The sequence below is a fragment of the Equus przewalskii genome, chromosome 26 (genome assembly GCF_037783145.1).
Source record: "Equus przewalskii isolate Varuska chromosome 26, EquPr2, whole genome shotgun sequence".
In the NCBI taxonomy this organism is placed as follows: Eukaryota; Metazoa; Chordata; class Mammalia; order Perissodactyla; family Equidae; genus Equus; species Equus przewalskii.
Window position 1 is genome coordinate 6,843,560 of NC_091856.1, and position 19,572 is coordinate 6,863,131.

The 19,572-nt window shown below is 39.8% G+C and overlaps 1 protein-coding gene across 1 annotated transcript in view; it reads left to right on the top strand.

Annotated features, from left to right (window-relative positions):
* Positions 1-12,078: 12,078 nt before the first annotated feature.
* Positions 12,079-19,572, top strand: part of MSANTD3 (Myb/SANT DNA binding domain containing 3) — a 36,298-nt gene continuing 28,804 nt past the window's right edge. Inside the window, exons 1-2 of the mRNA XM_070595289.1 lie at positions 12,079-12,185; positions 12,324-12,548. The gene's annotated coding sequence lies outside the window, so the exon portion shown is untranslated. The remainder of the gene's footprint in view (positions 12,186-12,323; positions 12,549-19,572) is intronic.

Genomic DNA, 19,572 nt, shown 5'->3' on the forward strand with positions numbered 1-19,572 from the left:
CATGTAGAAGGTTTTTATAAGCAAATCACTAACCTGAAATTCATAAGGAAAAGATTGAACATTAGATTTTACAAAAGTTTCAAGCTTTGATACGGTAAAAAGATACATAATAGATAAAACACAAGCACCAGATTATTTAAACACACACTCCCAAATTAACCAAAAAATGGGCTTGAAAAAAAATTTGAATGATCACAAAGACTATGAAAGGTTGTCCTTTGACTAGTAACTAACAAAATGCAATTTAAAATAATGAGATATCATTTTTAGTTATCCATGCAAACATTTTTTAAATTAATAACACTAGGTATTGATGAGAAGTGGAGAAAAAAGCACTCAGATACTCTGTTACAGGAAACGAAAACGGGTACAGCTTTTCAAGAGGGAGATTGGACAGGGGTTATCAAAGTTATAACTGCATGTGTGCCTTCACTCAGAATTCCAAACCCAGAAATCTGTCCAACAAGTATACTCACACATATGCAGATACATGAGCAAGGATGCTTCGTGTGGGCAATGCTTGTAGAAGCAAACGTTCGAAACAACCTACCTAAATGGCTGTCATTAGAAGAATATTAAAGGAACGTTAGAGGATGTAAGCGATTGTGGTTGTCTACAATGTACTCCATATATAGTAAATGGTTGTACTTATGTACAATATATTATATTTTATGGAATATTATGAATCCACTAAAAAACAAAGAATGCTATAACTTTCTATATGCTAATATGGAAAGATCTGCAAGGTTTATTATTGAGTGAAAAATCAACGTGTGGAACAATGCTCTAATGATTCCCTTTGTGTTAACTTAGAAAACAAAAGAAAAATCTATATAGATAATATATTTTAATAAATATAATTTTTTCTCGAAGAATGACATGCTATCACATTTTATTTTGCTCTCTTCTGAACTGTTTTTTGTTTTCTAGCTATGAATGTTTATTACTTTTGTTATTTAAAAAATATCAATAGATGGGCAGTGGGATTATGTGATCCCCTATTTTTTTCTGAACTTGAAAAAAATTAACAAATGTTATTGTAAAATAACTTTTAAAAGAGAGAAAACCTTATAATAAAAAACAAAACTGAGAGGCTGGCCCGGTGGTGAAGCAGTTAAGTTCACATGTTCCACTTCAGTGGCCCGGGGTTCATCGGTTTGGATCCCGGGTGTGGACCTACGCACCATCTGTCAAGCCATGCTGTGGCAGACATCTCGCATAAAATAGAGGAAGATGGGCACGCATGTTAGCTCAGGGCCAATCTTCCTCAAAAAAAAAAAAAAAAACCTGAATCTGATAGTTTTACTAAAGATCTCTATGATTTATTGTTACATGTAAAGAGAAAGTTAAACAGCAAAGGTATTGTAAAATTCCCTTTATTAATTAAAAGCAAAGCAAAAATGCACACATACTGAACTATGTAATATAAACAATATATTTCTATAATTATATTGTTATTGCTATTTTATTATTAATAAATTGCATTATTATTATTGATTAGATGAGTATTTTGATTGCTTTCATTGAATTGTATAAATTAATTATATTTATGTTCTATAAATAAATAGATAGATACAGACACAGATGTCCACCCAACACCACGCTGTTAATAGCAGTGATTTATGGAGAGGGAAGTCGTGCTGAGGATAAAGGAGGACCTTTACTGCATACACTTTACACTTCTCTATTGTAGTTTTCAAATTTTTCTTTTTCCTTATGGTTTTACAGAGTCACTAGAGTGTGTCTAAGACTTCCTTTCTGAAAACTTTAAGACTTTACTCAGTTCCAGACAATTGTCAGCTGCTGTCTCCTCAGCAACACTTGGCCACCATTCCCTCTCTTCTCTTCTGGAACTCCTATAGATCCAGACCTAGAATCTTAAACATTTTTTGCTCTATCATCCTTTTCCTCAGAACTTTATCTTCCATTTGTACTTTGAACTCTAGTTTGCAGGCTCATCTTGTGGGGTGTTTTCTGTGGTTTTTTTTTTTTTTGAGGAAGATTGGCCCTGAGCTAACATCCGTGCCCATCTTCCTCTATTTTATATGTGGGACGCCTGCCACAGCATGGCTTGATAAGCAGTGGGTAGGTCCACACCCGGGATCTGAACCAGTGAACACCTGGGCCACCGAAGTGGAGCCCATGAACTTAACCACTGTGCCACTGGGCTGGCCCTTTGTGGGGTGTTTTTTGTTGCTGTTTTCCATTGTTTGGTCCCACCCCTCCATGTCTGGTCATTTTGCAGTGTCCTCTCCACCACAGACTGGGATACCCTTCAACAGACAGCACCCAATCCCTCCTTTATCCCACTTCTGATTCTGCCTCAGACACAGCAGCCAATCCCTTTGACCGTCCTTGGAACCTTCAGTGGGAACTACAACCTTAGAAAAATGCTGCCTTCCTCCCTCTTGTTGAATGGAGTTCAGGTTCCTCTAGAGTGTGTCTCTCCTCCCCCTTCCTCCTCCCCCCATGCTCCCCCCCAGCCCTGCCACGCCCTCACCCTTGCCCTGCTTTGCTGCAAGGATCATTAATCTGATATAGTCTTTGGTTAATTAGGCTTCAACGACATAGTACACCCTTCCGTAGCACAGTCATGGGTTTTTCAGATGATGGCTTCTTGAGGCAGAGCCCTCCACTTTCTCACATGTCCTGTGTACCTTGGGCCTGACTACTTTGGGACCACAGTTGTTACCGAACCTGAAGTGAGTTCGCTCCCCCGCTGCACAGCAAGCCAATCTCTAAAACCAGGTGTGGTGGAAGACAGTAGGAATTTTATTTTTGCACAGCACTGAACAAGGAGAGAGGGCAGCTAACGCTGAAATCCCAAACTCCCAGAAAAGCTAAAAGGAAGGGTTTTTATTTGGGGTTTTAGGTAGGGGAGGGGGAGCATATGGCCTTGCTGGTCGGAGCTTTCCCCCAGCCTGTCTTTGGCCTTGAGACACTTGCAGAGAGCGGGGAGCCCATGACCTTGCTGGTCAGCAGCTTTCCCACCAGCCCGTATCTCTTTGTGGGAGGAGATAACCCAGGTGCTTGTCCTTGACGGTGTCTGTCTCCATGGAGGATACTGGATTCTGGAGCCAGGAAGCCAGAAAGTAAGCAGGGAATGAGTGTTTTGGTTTTAACCCCATATATGCTGGGTTTAATGTGGGGAAACTGATATCAGGGTCGGTATCACAGTGATGCTCCTCAAGACTAATAGGAGAATTCATGGTCTTATCTTTTACAGGCCCAACTCTGGTTATTCGCCCCTCATTTAATGCTCCTTTCCTCAACTTATATGATTGTGGGAATCTGTGTTCCACTCTCACTAAAACGTAAACTCCAGGAAGGTAGGATTGAAGTCTCATTCGTTTTTATACTCTACACATCACATAACCCTTTGCTCAAAGGATATGGTCACTCATCTTATTTTTGTGGAGGTGGCCTCGCTCTTCACCAGGAATTGTGTTAGAGCTGGCCTTTAATTATGGATGAGACCCAGCCTCTGCTCTCAAAGAGCCGCTGTCTAATGGAGATTACGGACAACCAAACTGGCAGTTACCAAACATTATAAGAGTCCATGGGTTTAGTACAGAACACAGTGGAGGGGATCAAACTGAGATCTGTGGGAGCTTCCAGGTTTGTGAACACGTGGAGATTTGGGGACAGTGGCTCGCTCGGAGAGCATGGAAGCTTCATGCCCTTTCCCAGTACCTTGCCCTCTGCATCTCTTCCATTGGGCTGTTCCTGAGTTCTATCCTTTTATAGCAAACCAGTAATCAAGTATCAAAGCAGAAAACCTAATAAAAAGCAAAAAGAAAGTAGTGTCACCACACAGGTATCAGTGAATGACATCAAACCATTTTTATCACATATATTGATACCAAGAAAATTAATTAAAGTAATCAATAAAGCAGAAAATATCTTAGGAAAAAAGAAGAATCAATGTAAAATAACAATAATAAAAGGAATTCAACATAAAGGTCTCTCAAAAAAAGAAAAAAGAACTTGTGGACTCAAAGGACATCACCTAGAGGCTGCCCTGAGTGCCATTGCCCGTCGTGTGCATATTTGGACCCTGAGATACACCAGCTTATTCTGTAAAGCCCCTTCCCCACCTCCCACCCTCACCCTAACCCCACCCAAGTTTTTGCTCTGTTGTACTCCTTGCACTGCACTGTGATGCTTGGCCCTTCTACACCTACAAATGAGGAGACGCAAGGAACACAGCCCTCTTGCCTGGTGGGAGCCTGCATCTCGTTGACACTGATGCATGTTTCTTGAATGATGAAAGGAAAGGAAATATTTGTAACTGAAGTTTTATGCCATTCCTTCGACACCGAAACTGCTCCCCACCATCCTCAAGCCCAAAGCCACTCTGTAGTCTCAACCAGACCCTGCCCACTTCCTGGTCCTCCCCCAAACCCCACAGGGTCCTCCCTCCAGCACCAGTGGTCAAGGACGTGTTTTTGAACTGGTTTGTGGTGATGGTTGCACAGCAGTACAAAGTTACTAAAATTCATTGCACCGTACACTTGCAGTGAATGGATTGTACAGTATGTAAATTATATCTCAATTAAGCTGTTAGAAGTTGAAAAGAAGAGAGGATTATGAATAGTTCTGGAGCCAATCTACAGTGTCTGCCACAGAAACATTTAATTTTTTTTCCATAAACGAAATTATATTTTATATATTTTTTGCAAATTGCTATTTTCATTTAATATGTTGTAGAAGGGATCTTGCTGCATAGCACACATATTTCATCAATTTGAAACACACCTTTTTTCACATTTTAAAGTGAACACCTCTTACAACTGAGTTTACGTGTGCATCAAACCTGAGATTGGGTGTCAGTAACTTGGTAGAAAGTCCCAGAAACTATAATAGGCAAACTTTCCAAAGAAACGCTGTTATCATTCATGTTTTGGATGGCACACAAGACAACTTGATGAGGAAAAGCTCGTCACTGATGACTCTGAATCAAAAGTGATGCAGAAGACCCAGACTCTCAATGTAAGTTGTCTTAGGAATTCCTTAACCCATTTATTTCCTTTATATTTTCCTATTCATGAGTGCAAAAAAGTAATATATGATTTATGAATCGAGTCAAATAAGTGTAAAAGATGTCTTTCACTAAATATGATATATAAACTATATGAATTTATAAGGATAAGAAAGCACTGTGTCAAGGTTTGATTGACAGCATCATTTGTTTTTCTTATAGCTATAAAGCATAATGATGTCTTACCAGTGATGTCATATTAGACTCAAAGTAATACGTTATTACACAGTGTGGTTAGTTTATAGCTTTTTAAACACCATTTGTCAATATTAATGCTCTAGTAAGCTCCCTCATATTTGTTTTTGTGCATATGTGTAAATATTTCTCTAGAATAGATATGTAGCAGTGAAATTTCTAGATCGAAAGGGTTGCACATTTAAAATTCTAACTGATAGATATTGCCCTCCAAAAAGGTTATATCAATTTAAATGTGCACTAACAATGTACCAGGGTATCCATTTTGTCACACAATGGGTGTTTTTTTATTAACACATTTGTACTAATCTGATCATAAAAAATGGTATCTCATTGTTTTGGTTAGCTTGTCTTTTAATTTTGCTTATGATCTCATGCAGAAGACAATTTTTGCATAGTTAATTGTTATTCTTTAGTTTTTGCATAAGGTATTAATCAATATTATAAACAAATTTCTTATATTTGCTTTGGTACTTGTAAAATTCCCTATTGTTAAGCTCCATAATCCATCTGGAATTTATTTCTGTCTTAGTGTATGGTAAGGATTTTAGTTCCTTTCCATATGGATAGATAGCTGTTTCAATACCATTTATGGACTCATATATCCTTTCTCCTGGGCTTCGTATGTCTATTTATACTTGAGCTCTATTTTGTTTTTTTGTTGAAATTGTGTCTTTCTTCATAGTAATGTGCATTTCACATTACATATCTTTAAAGAATGTTTTAAAATCTGATAGAACAAACTCCATAAATTTGCTCATTGCACAAGTCTCTGGACTACTCTCATGCAATTATTCTTTCAGACAATTAGAAATAGCCAGTCAAGTTTCATGAAAAATCCTATTGCAAATTTGATTGGCATATATTGGCGCCTCCTCTCGTATCTCTCTACACTCTCTTGGTGACCTTATCCTTTCCCACGGCTTTAAATACTACCTGAGGATTATTATGTGTACCACAATGCTAGGAAAGGCAAGTTTAATAGGGACATAAATGTGAAAGGTAAACCTATAAAGTTTTAGAACAGGAGAATGCCTCTTCATGACCTTGGGGTAGGCAAATATTTCTTATAACACAATACGCTAACTGGACAAAAAACAATTGATGAATTGGACTTCATAAAAATTAAAAACTTCTGCTTGTTAAATGACACTTTAAAGAAGTGAAACTGCAAGCTATAGACTGGAAGAAAATGTTTGCAATAAATATACCAAAGAACAGGTAAGTAGAATACCTAAAGAACTCCTACAAATCAGTAATAAAAGGCAGCCTATTTTTTTTAAAGATTTTATTTTCCTTTTTCTCCCCAAAGCCCCCTGGCACATAGTTGTGTATTTTTAGTTGTGGGTCCTTCTAGTTGTGGCATGTGGGATGCTGCCTCAGCATGGCTTGATGAGCAGTGCCATGTCTGCACCCAGAATGTGAACTGGTGAAACCCTGGGCCTCGCAAGCAGAGCACACGAACTTAACCACTCAGCCACAGGGCCAGCCCCAGCCTATTTTTTTAAATAGGCAAAAGATTTGAACAGAGGCTTCACAAAAGAAGATATCTGAATGACTATTAAACTTAAGGAAAGGTGCTCAACAAATTAAAATCATAATGAGATACCACCACATACTCAGCAAAATGGCTAAAATTTAACAGACTGGTAAATCTAAGTGTTGGTGAGGGTGTAGGGTAATGGGAGAGAGTATAAAATAGAACAACCACTTTGGACAACTGTTTGGTAGTTTCTTATAAAGTGAAATGTGCACCATGATAGAGCAATTCCCATGATGGAGGAATTCCACTCCTGGGCATTCACCCAAAAGAAATGAGTAGTGTTCATATCCAAAAAAAGACTTGGACAGGAATGTTCATAGCAGCTTTATTCATAATAGTGCAAACTACAAACAACCCAATTGTTCATCAACAGAAGAAAAGATAAGGCTTCAGAGCAGGATAGCATGGTGGTTAAGAACAGAAGAACAGAGAAAGAAATTGTGGTGTATTCATGCAGTAGAATACTACACAGCCATATAAAGGAATGAACAATTGATACACACAATAACAGCACACACGGTATGATTCCATTTATAGGAAGTTCAAGAACAGAGAAGACCAAGCTATGAAATCAGAAGAGTGGTTGCATTGTCCCATGAGCAGAGGGTGGAGGGTGCAGGGCACAGGATGACGGGGAGATGGGAGGGACTTTTCCAAGGGGAAGGACATTTCTTTATCTTGATCTACATGATGGTTGCACAAGTGTGTATGTTTGTCAAAATTCGTTAAGCTTTATACTTAACAGTTGTTCATTTTTTAATCCATAAATAATACCTCACTAAATACTGTTAGGATAAATATAGAGTTGGAGAAAGGTGACAAGGGACATTTGTGTGATTTCTGAAGGGGAGTATAAGACGTGTTAATGGACTCTAAAAGTTGATAACATTTATTCTTTGTTAAACTTAATTTCACTTGAAACTTTTTCATTTCCTTTCCCTGTGTCTATCAGCAGTACTCATTTCACCTGATTAGTTCCCTTTCCAAATCAAAATAGAAATGCTACAAGGAGAGAGAAGAAAAGATTGTACCCGATGTACTATGATAAAGATAGAAATAGACTTAATTACTTAATGAAAAAGCCTGTAATAGAATTAACTAAGTTGTAGCTAATGACAAATACAGGAAAAGAAGTATGTCTCCAGAGGGAAGGAAGGATATCTCGGAGGAAGTCTTTAGAGAGAAAAGGTGTGCTGAGAGCACTAATTAGCTGTGTATGACCTCAGGGAAGCCACTTAATCTCTCTGGGGATGATTCATTTTACAGAGTTTCTTGTAAGTTAAACGATAGGATTGAGCGAACCGAGCTCAGAGCATCATGCTATTAAAGTACAGTATGATAACTAATATTCTCAAGTCATCCAGAAAAGGCTAATTTCTATTCTCTGTATTTTGTTTTGTAAGGTAGAGAAGCATTTAAAACATTGATTTGTGACAATAAATTATTATTGACATATTGAATGCCTAAATGTGTCAAGTAATGTCCTAGGTAATATACTTTCATTGTCTTATTTATCTTACACTTTAATGAACGATTTTTATAATTTGTCTAACTGGGTCAACATCAAAAATCCTTTAAAACAACATATATATTTTTTCATTATAATAATGCAGAAAACTAGGAAAACATAGAAAATCATAAAGAAAAAAATAATCTTGTCTCTCCGAAATCGACTATTACAATCTGGAGCATTATTTATTGAATGTTTTATACACACACATTCATTTTAATTTGTTTTATTTTATAAAATTGAGATCAAATCCAACATATTCTCTGTATCTGTTTCTATTTTTTAAAAAACATGATCTTTCAATAACCAAATAGCATTCAATTTTGTAAATAAAAAGGATACAAAAACCCGGTATTGTTGGCCATAAAGAAAAGTTTTGAGACCAGAGATGTAAATTTTAGTTACATGTAAGATTCTCTGGGGCACTGTCTCAGTCAGGGTCCCTGGGGGAAACAGATGGCGCACTCCGGGAGAATAATTTGAGGAGTGTTTAGCACAAGATCTATTTACAAAGGAATGGGTGGGGATTAGGGAAACCACAAGTAATAATGTAGTATGTGAGCACACTGTTGAGGGCACCCCTTGGCCAGAAGGAGCACAAGGAGGGAGGAGAGGACAGTTACTGGAGCACGGAAACAAAGACAGCTCCGTGGAGACCCCTGGCCCACAGAAGCTGTAGTCAGCACTTGGTTGAGGGAGCAGCCAGCCTGCAGCAACCCCGCAGGAGGGAGCAGGGGGATAAATGCCAAGACACCCCAGCGGCCTCGGAATTCCGGCCTGTGCTCCCCACTCGGGTTGCTCTCCCCAGAGAGCCAGCGAGACCTTGGTGTGGTTCACACAGGTCGGCCTCCTTGAGCACAAAGCATGGTAGTGAAAAGTGAAGAATGCGCCGGAGGAGCAAATCAAATTCCAAACACATGCACTTTCTTGCTTTAATCATGCTTACTGGCTAGAATTTATCTTTGCAATGACCTGGTCTGGGAGTCAGAGAAGTCTCTGCTAAGAAGTAATGTTGAATCTGACATCTAAAGGATATGTAGGTGGCAAGAATGGGATGAGTCCAAAGAAGACATTCAAAAATGGCCAATAGGAATATGAAAAGATGCTCAACATCACTAATTATCAGAAAAATGCAAATCAAAACTGCGATGAGATATCACCTCACACCTGTTAGGATGACTATTATCAACAGACAAGAGATAACAAATGTTGGCAAGGAGGTGGAGAAAAGGCAACCCTTATACACTGTTGGTGGGAATGTAAATTGGTACTGCCATCATGGAAAACAGTATGGAGATTCCTCAACAACTTAGAAACAGAACTACCATATGACCCCACTTCTGCATATGCATCTGAAGGAAATAAAATCAGTACCTCAAAGAGATACATGCATATCCATGTTCACTGCAGCATTATTCACTGTAGCCAAGAAACGGAAACAACATAAAAGTCTGTTGATGGATGAATGGATAAACAACATGTGGTATACAATGAAATATTATTCAGCCATAAAAAAGAAGGAAATCCTTTCATTTGCAACAACATGGATGAAACTGGAAAGCATTATGCTAAGTAAAATAAGCCAGACAGAGAAAAACAAAAGCTATATGGTATCACTCATATGTGGAATCTAAAAAAAAAAGCCAATTTCATAGACTCAGAGAATAGAATGGTGGTTGCCAGGGACTGAGGGAAGGGCGAAATGGGGAAATGTAGGTCAAAGAGTACAAACTTTCAGCTATAAGAAGTTATTCTGAGGGTCTAATGTACAGCAGTGACTGTAGTTAATAGTACAGTATCATATACTTGCAAGCTGCTGAGAGTAGGTCTGAAGCATTCTCACCACACACACACAAAAGGGTTACCTGTGTGAGCTGATGGATGTGCATTGATTATCTTGATCTTAGCATTCATTCCATAATGTATATGTACATCAAATCATGATGTTGTGCATTTAAACATATGCAACTATACTTGTCAATTATTCCTCAATAAAGTTGGAAAAATTTTTTAAATTTTAAAAAGAATGTAATGAGCAAGGAAAAGAACACACTAAGCAGAGGGAATAGTATATGCAAAGTCCCTGAGGTGGGAGGTCACCAAGGAACTGTAAGGACAGTGGGTGAAACAAAAAGACAAAAGGGGAGAAGTGAGTCAAAGAGAGTGAAGATTTTGGCAGGGCCACACTGTAGGTCCTATTAAGGATTTTGGGTTTTATGCTTAAGACAAAGGTAAGCCATTGACAAGTATTAGGCATCTGATGAGATTAGATTTGTGTTTTAAGAAAGTCACTCTACTCGGGGGAGAATGGTTTGGCAGGGAGGCGAAAATGAAATGGAGGTAGGTACAGCAGTAATCCAAGTTGGAGCTTGGACTAAGGTGGTGGGTGGGGATGGGCAGACGAAGAAAAGTCAGAGAAATTTTGGGCACATAAAATTGATAAGACTTGGTAATATACTGGATATGGCGGTGTGGGGCTGGGGACAGTGTCAAGGAATCTACCAGGTTACTTGTTTGTAAGACTGGATATATGAAAGCTTTTTGGAACCAGGAAATTATAAAATAGTCAATAAAGTAAAACAAGAAGAAGATTTGGCTGTTTTTTAATGAATTAAACACTATACAGCCCAGAAATAAAGGAAGATGGTTTAGGAGCCGAGCAGAATGGGAGCAGAAACCATTTCTACAATGTAGGATTTGTTAAACAATTATTAGGGGAAGGTGGTAGGTATGGGGAGGAAGAACTGGGAGGGAGAGCAGAGGGGGACATGAACTAGACATTGAGGAAAGAGGAATTCAGGCAAAAATGGCCCAGGTTGCAGCAGATTCAAGAAACTATTCAACTTCGGAGAAAATAGAATTGCAATAAAAACAGTCTGTCACAAGAATACAAATAAGCAGGTAAAACAAAATCACTACTTTTCTATTTATTATTTCTTTCTTTTGCTGTCTCCTAGTTAACAGCACAGCCTACTGTTTCTACTCTTTAATTTTTTTTGTTTGATCACGAGCTTCCTGAAGGAGGACCTTTAGTTTCTCAAGTACTCTGGATGCGTTGGGTCTGTCATTAGTTACTTTGAACTACAGTGATCATCCAGGGGACCAGCTGAAGACTGTCTGCCTTCCACAGACCAGTCCCTAGCTACCTGCCCCTCTGTTAAGTGCCCCCTTTCCTCATCCTATATTATGGTGGAGTGTTCTAACCCCACTGGAGTGTAAGCTTCTAGAAAGCAGGACGGACACGACCTTGACCTAAGTGTGGGCGGGGTAAGGACGAGGGCCCTGGAAAATAGACGAGAAAGGAACGGCAAGCCTAGAGACAGTCTGGGTGCCGGTTCCCTGGTGGGTAGAGACATGAACCCCTACTTAGGCCCAGTTTCTCCCCCTACTGTACTACACATTCTCCGGTATGGATGTTGGGAGGTGTGGGGTTTCAAGGACCACCTCTCACATCTTGTGTTCTGTTCTATCAAGTGCGGGAGCCCAGGGAGGACAGTCTCCATGCCAGGTGGGTGCTCGCACACAGTAGTCACTAAAACATATTTCAGGAATAGATGGATGGGTGATGAAATACTCGTGCGACGGAAACTTCTTGCGGCTCCTTCCCCGCGAAAAGTGCAGTCCCCGCCATTCATTCCGAAAGCCCAAAGCCCGCGCCACTCAGCGGCTCACACGAGGCCCCGCCCACCCCCGGCGCGGCCCCGCCGGGCGCGCTCCCTCGGCGGCGGCGCCCCGAGCTCGGGGACACGCGGACCCCTGGTTAAGTTCTGGGCCACAGTGCGCTTGCGCAGGGGGCACCAGTGGCAGCAGTAGGGGAGGAGCCTGCGGAGTTTAGACTACGGTGATAAGGAAAATACGGAAAGGATGAGAAAGGGAGTCGGCTCTGGCTCCGCTTGGTGAGTGCGGTTGGGGCCATTTAGTGGGTGAATGGAAGGTGCTCAAAGAGAGCCTGTTGGGGACTGACCTCAGTTTACACACGATGAGCCTTTTACTGCTCACATTACAAGTCTATTGATTTTGCCCTTTTTTTTCAGTTAAGCTTAGAGATTAAGAGCTGGTGCTCTGCAGGTTCCAATCTGTTGTGACTGTATGACTTTGGGTGGCCTTGAGCAAGTTAGCTGCTCAAGCTTCAGTGTCTACCTCTATAAAACGGAGCTGCTAATAGTGATGGACCTCACAGAGCTTTGTGAAGGTTGAATGAGACAGTGTGTGTAAAGGGCTCAGCACAGTGCCTGCACACAGAAAATGCCCAGGAAGTGGTAAGTGCTCTTACTGTCATTGTCCTTATTAATAGCATCATCATCATCATGTGTTTTTTTGTGCCAGGACCTTTTGTATGCAACTGTTATGCTGGTAATCCTTGGAAAATATCAGAGTACATGAGAAGTAAGAGGAAATTCAAGACTGGAAAATGTTCTGATTTTAAAAAGGAGAAAACAGTAGATCTTGGAAAATGCAGTCTGGTAATCTTGACTTTTACTGAGCACCAATCCAAACCCATGATGGGTTGTATCCAAGCTAATCTGTGAGCTCTTAGAAAAGGAACTGGTGTCCACTCTGCAGAATCCTGCACTCTCCACAAACAAGTAAATTAAGCCAGATTAACCTTTTTGAATGGAAAGTAGAAAAATTGTCTTCTCTGGACTTAAGTCATTTGAAAAAAATATCTTAGCCTGAGATACTGCTCCATTGTAAGCTCTTTTCTTGTCGGCAAGTCTCTTTCCATTTATGACATCAATCTTATAAAAACAGTTATGTTTTTAATTACATAGATAAGATGCGAATACATTTAAGTTGTAAAAAATTCAACAAATAAAAGTAAAGCTGAAGTCCCGCAACATCCCCTCCCAATCTTACTCTCACCTCCTGTCATCCTCTCTTATTAGGTTACTGTGCGTTTTAGTCAGATATTTTTCAATCTATCTCTACACATGTATGACTCGTGGCAGTTGGGACTTTATTCAGTCAACTGAATACCCAACAAAAGAAAGCAGTTTATTGGTCTCATTCCAAATTAAGCCCAGGGGCAGAGCCAGCAGCGCAGGGCAGCTCTGTGATGTCATCAGGAGCCCCGGCTCTTTCTGTCCTTCAGTGTTTGGCTTTTGTCCTCAGGGCCACAGGTGATTACTGCTCCTCTAAGTATGTGTCCGCATACTAGACAGGAGAGGACAAAAGTCATCTTCTTGTGAAGTTTTATATTTTTATTCAGGAAAGGAAGGCTGCCGGTCCATCTGCCTACAACTCACTGGTCAGAACAGTATCACATGATCCCTCTGTCAACAAGGGAGTCTAAGAAAGTCATTTACCTTTCAAGTATCTAAAGTATGGAATGGCAAGGTAGAAGCGAGTTGTGAGTATCTTTTGGGTAACCAAATTTTCAGTGTCTGCCACAGAAATATAGAGGTTAGTTTTGTTTTTTCTATAAAGGAGCTCATACTGTATATATTTTTTGCAAGTTGCTATTTTTCCTTAGCAATATGAATTAGAATTTTCCATAGTGGCATGTATGAAATTCCCTTGGTTCCTTTAGCAGCTGCATAATACTCTTGTTTCATTGTTCTAAGGCATACTTTTTCGTTCACGTTTTATGATCTCTAAAATTGTAAAATCTTACAATTGCCGTCAGGCAGGCAGCAGTGGTGATGTGGTTGTCATTGCCTGCTGGATACGCTTCAAAACGTGCAGAATGGATGTTAGCAGCCTAGAATATTGATGATTCTGAGTCTAAACACGATTCAGAAGGTTCAGACTCTGATAAGATTTAGATATGCTGTAATCAATTTATTTCATGAATACTTTCATTTTACTGTATGTACAAGGATAATATGGAATTAAAAAATTCATGTGTTGGGGCCAGCCCACGGCCAAGTGGTTAAGTTTATGCCCTCTGCTTCGGTGGCCTGGGGTTTCGCCAGTTTGGATCCCAGGCATGGACATGGCAGCTCACATCAGGCCGTGCTGAGGCAGCGTCCCACAGAGAGAACCGGAAAGACCTACAGCTACAATATATGACTGTGTACTGCGGGGCTTTGGGGGGAAGAAAGAAAAAAAAGATTGCCAACAGATGTTAGCTCAGGCACCAATCTTTAAAAAGAAAGAAATCGATGTCTTGTCTCAACTGGTTTTTTGAATAGTATAAACTAAAAATTATAAATGATAAGAAAGTTTTGTGTCGTAGTTTAATTAGGAGCATTTTTCTTTCTTAACGATACATAAATAGTGATGTCTCTAATTGATGACATCCTGAAGTCAGTGAAATATGGTGTTCTATACTGTGGCTATTTTGTAGTTTGTTTAATCATTTCCCTATAGATAGATGTTAAATTTTTGCTTTTTTTAAAAAAATAATGCTTCATAAACTCTTGTTCATGCCCTTTTTTTTAATATGTGTGAGTAGTATTTCTCTAGAATTCACTATTTAGGAAAGCACTTTTAAAAATTCTAATAGCTACTGCCCTCCCCAAAATCTGTAATTTTGCAGTCTAATGTTGCAAAAAATTGAGAGATATCCTATAAAATATCTAATACTTCTTAACACTGTCAAGGTCACAATGAACTAAAGATAGGACAGTGTTGGTGTATACCCCCCACCCAGTTTCTCCTATTGTTAACCTCTTATATTGGTATGGAACCCTTGTCACAATTAATGAACCAATATCAACACATTATTATTACTATTATTATTATTATTGTTTTACCCAATCTGTTCTCCATCCTGCAGTCAGAATATCTTTCTTTTTTTTATGCTTGGGGTTGGGAAGAGGAACACTGATACATGATTATTAACAAAAGCTCATGCTGTAATCAGATTTCCTTAGTTTTAGCCTAACATCCTTTTTCTCTTCCAGGGTCCCACCCACAGTAGCACATTATATTTACTCGTCATGTCCCCTTATGTTCCTCTTGGCTGTGAAAGTTTATCAGACTTCCCTATTTTTGATGACCGTGTTGTTTTGAGGAGTACTAGTTAGGTATTTTGCCCCTCAGCTGAGATTTGTCTGATGTTTTTCTCGTGATTAGACTGAAGTTTTGGGTTTTGGGGAGGAAAACCACAGAGATAAAGTGCCATTCTCATCACATCACTACAAGGGTATGACTCAACATGACCTGCCACCTTTGACATTAACTTTGATCACCTGGCCGAGGTAGTGTTTGTCCAGTTTTCCCACTATAACGTTACTCTTCCTTTCCCCCGTTTCCATACTGTTCTCTTTGGGAGGAAGTTGCTGTGCATAGCCCGCACTTAAGGAGTGGGAGTTAAGCTGCACATCCTTGAGGGCAGAGTATCTTCATAAATCATTTGGAATTCCTCTGCCTAGTAGATTTGTCTATTCTCCCCCATTTATTTATTTATTTAATCATTTACTTATATTGGTATTGACTCATGGCTATTTATTTTATACTTTGGGCTATAATTCAATAATACTTTATTTTGCTGTTCAAATTTTCCAGCTTTGGCCATTGGGAGCTCTTTCCATTGACTCCTATGTCTCTTTGACACACCCCCCTAATTGTGTGTGTGTGTGATTTAACTCTTCCTTACTTCCTGGCACTACAAAACACTCCAGGCTCCTCTTGTGTATTTCCTGCCCTAATTCTAGAACCAACCATTTCTCCAAAGAACTCTGGTTCCTTTTATTGGAGAAATGTATTAGAATCCAAGATTTGGGCACTGTGTGGGTAGGAGTCAACTTTCATAGTTAAATTTATCCATTTTGTCCTGTATAGCTTTTCTTTTTGTATCTTACATGAGAAAGCATTTCCTTTTCTAATAATATAGACAAGTTCTGTATATTATTTTAATACTTGTATAATTTTCTTATACATACAGCTTTAAAATCCATTTGGAGGGGCCGACCCCATGGCCGAGTTGTTAGGTTCCACGCTCAGCTTCCGTGGCCCGGGCTTTCACCAGTTCGGATCCTGGTCGCGGACATGGCGCCGGTCATCAGGCCAGGCTGAGGCGGCATCCCACATGCCACAATTAGAGGGATGCACAACTAAATAAAATATACAACTATGTACTGGGGGAATTTGGGGAGAAAAATCAGAAAAAAAAAGTTTGGCAACAATGTTAGCTCAGGTGCCAATCTTAAAAAAAAAAATCCATCTGGAATTTTTTAATAGGATGTAGAGTAGAAATGTTATTTCTTTGTAAGCGGAGAGCTAATTATCTCAACCCCTTTTGTGCACTAATCAATCCTTTCCTTACAGTTTAAATGTGTGATATTCCCACATGTCCGAGAGTCTGTTTGGGCTCTATTTTATGGCTTGGATTTAATTGTCTATTCTTGTATAGTGACATGCAGATTTAATTTCTATGTCTATAGACTATTTTGTCATCTGGTAGGGCAAGTCCCATCTCTGATCTTCTCCAAAAATTTCTTTACTATTCTTGAACATTTTCTCTTGCAGATGAATTTTAGAATCAACTTGTCAAATTCCATGACAAATGCTTTGGGGATGGTATACACTGGACCCTCCTTTCTTATCTCTCTAGAGAAGTGGTTCTCAAACCACTGGTTGTAATAATTAACTCTAAGAACTAATAATACCTGCGTGGGAGCATGGGGTCTACGGAGACAAACAGGACTTTCTAACGCCAGGATTTTGCCCCTGCTATTTTTACCCTATTCTTTTGACTCAAAGACATTTAGAATCAAGTTTACAAACATAAGAATATCAACCAGGATTACATCATCATTCACGAATTTTTGTTGAGAGCATATTTTTTGGGGTCCACACTATTACACTCATTTAATTCCTTGGTCAGTTAACACAGTTTAATTGATTTCCAAATTTTTACATTTTGTTTTACTGAAATTATAATTAGTAGAATTCAAAGGGTCAATTCTTTTCCATGAAAATTTTCTATTTTAAATGTAATTGATTAGTTTTCTGCCATTTTGAGTTGTAGTCTGTGAGCGTTATTTCTAGCAAGTCCTGTTTTTCAAGTTAAAGTTAACAGATCTGACATTCATCACGTGCAGTTTTAGCCATCGTCTACTTTATTTTGTGTGAATTATTTCTACCAGAAATATTTACTATGAATTGGATAAAATACTGATAGTTTACACTTATTTCCTAGGTAATTTATGAGAATATTGTAAGCAAATCCTTCCAGATGCTCCAAGGGAATAACATTTCCTTGTCACCTTCCATTGGTCTGTTGCTTTTTTAGCTTTGCCTATAGCACTAGCTACTCATATTTGCTGCAGAGTTCAGAGCAAGCTAACTCTTAGTTGTATCAAAATGTCCTTGGTTGGAGGGGAGTATGCCCAAGATTAAGATGTTCACCTGGTTTAAAATTGTGGAGTCAAAATGGTTGGGCCAAACCAAACCAAACCAAACCAACAATAAACAAACAAAAAACCACATCAATAGAATGCTTTGTCAGTGCTATGCAAAACCATAGTTTATTGAAAGAGTCCCCCAGGAGGGACCTTTAGGTCGTTTCCGATGTTTCCTTCTCCCTCTATCCTCCTCCTCCTCCTCCTTCTCTCTCTCTCTCTCTCTCACTTTCTGTCTTTCTCTCCCCCCTCCCTCCCTCCTGCCTTCCTTTACTTACCATCATCAAAGCTGCAAGGAACACATCTGTTTGTAATCACAGGCAAATACTTTTCTAGGAGAAACACCTAGAAGCGGAATTGCTGCGTTAGAAATCTGATAGTGAAGGGAAGAGAGCAGTAGCAACTAATGGTGGAACAGCCATTCGGGATCTAAACCAAACTCTTGATTTTTCAGATAATAAACCTCTTCCCCAAGGTTTCACAGCCTATTAATGGCAGAGCAGGTCTAGAAATATAGAACAGTTTCAAGCAGTTTTCTGAAAAGTAACACAGGCTTGCAGCAGTGTCTTTAGGCCTTTTAAAGAAGTTAGAGCTCATGTAGTTGTGGGAGCTGGTGGAACAGTCTGTGCAGGCTGCCGAGCCTGAAGTCGCTGTATGTCAGCCAGGTTGGCAGTTGGGAAGGAAAGCTGGATGTGGATGAGATCAAGGACAAGCCAGAACCTGTGAAGACAGACTTGGGCCCGCAAAGAACACTGGAACTCACGAGGACAAACTGGAACCTGTCTCTTGCCCCAGTTGACATCTTGACTGTGACTTTATGAGAGACCCCAAGGCAGAACTGTTTAGCTAAGCTGCTTTCTGACCCACAGCAACTGTGAGATAATAAATGTTTGTTGGTTTAAGCCTCTAAATTTTGGAGCAATTTGTTACACAGCAATAAGTAACTAATACACCTGAGTACTAATAAATATGTTCACCAAAACCACCTCAACATCAAATTGCTGTGGCACCAGCAATTCCTGTGGCCAGTAGCTTGCAAATCCAGTCACTCTAAAATAGACAAGGTAGGTCTCAGGGAAAGGCGGGGAGTAGGCATTCGAAACACATGACTCCCGGAGTTTTCTTGCAGTGTGGATTTCACTCTGGCCCTGTCCTCCCATCGCTGTCTGACCTGGTACTCTCCAAGGTTGCTCCATCAGCACTAGCTTTTGGTCTTCTCAACAGCTCCACCTGTAGCCTCTTGTTCAGCACTGCAAGCTTCTCTCGCCTCATTCCTTCCCTGGACAGCTGGATTCTGTAGGTGGAGGCATTTTAGTTTTTCTCACTGCCCATATCTTACAAAAGATACTTGGATATATCTGGCCATCTGAAGAATAGCCTACCCTTCTCCAACCTAGCAAAAGAGATGTTCAGATAGAAAATCAACTCGAGGGGCCGGCCCCATGGAGGAGTAGTTAAGTTCGCACGCTCTGCTTTGGCAGCCCAGGGTTTCACCAGTTTGGATCCTGGGCGCGGACGTGGCACAGCTCATCAGGCCATGCTGAGGTGGCATCCCACATACCACAACTAGAAGGACCCACAACTAAAAAATACAGCTATCTAGTGGAGGGCTTTGGGGAGAAAAAGGAAAAACAAAATCTTCAAAAAAAAAATCAACTCCATGCACTCAGTGGTAAGATCCTAGGAGGCATCACCGCCATTCCCTGAAGCTTCCTAGAAACCATCTTCCTGCTTCTCTGGTGTTTGAGGTTGTATTTAAAGAGAAATGTGCAGAGACTGATTGACCAGCAGTCAGAGATTGCCTAACAGGACAGCTGTATCTTGGTGGGGTCACCACAGATCAAGGACTGTCCAGTCTTTCCCTATATGATAATTATAGTTAATAATTACATGGGAATGACTAAAGTGACTTGTAGAACTCATTTAGTCCTCTGAACAATTCTGTGATGTAGGTATTATGCTTCATAAGATCATTCTCCATTTTAGATTGACT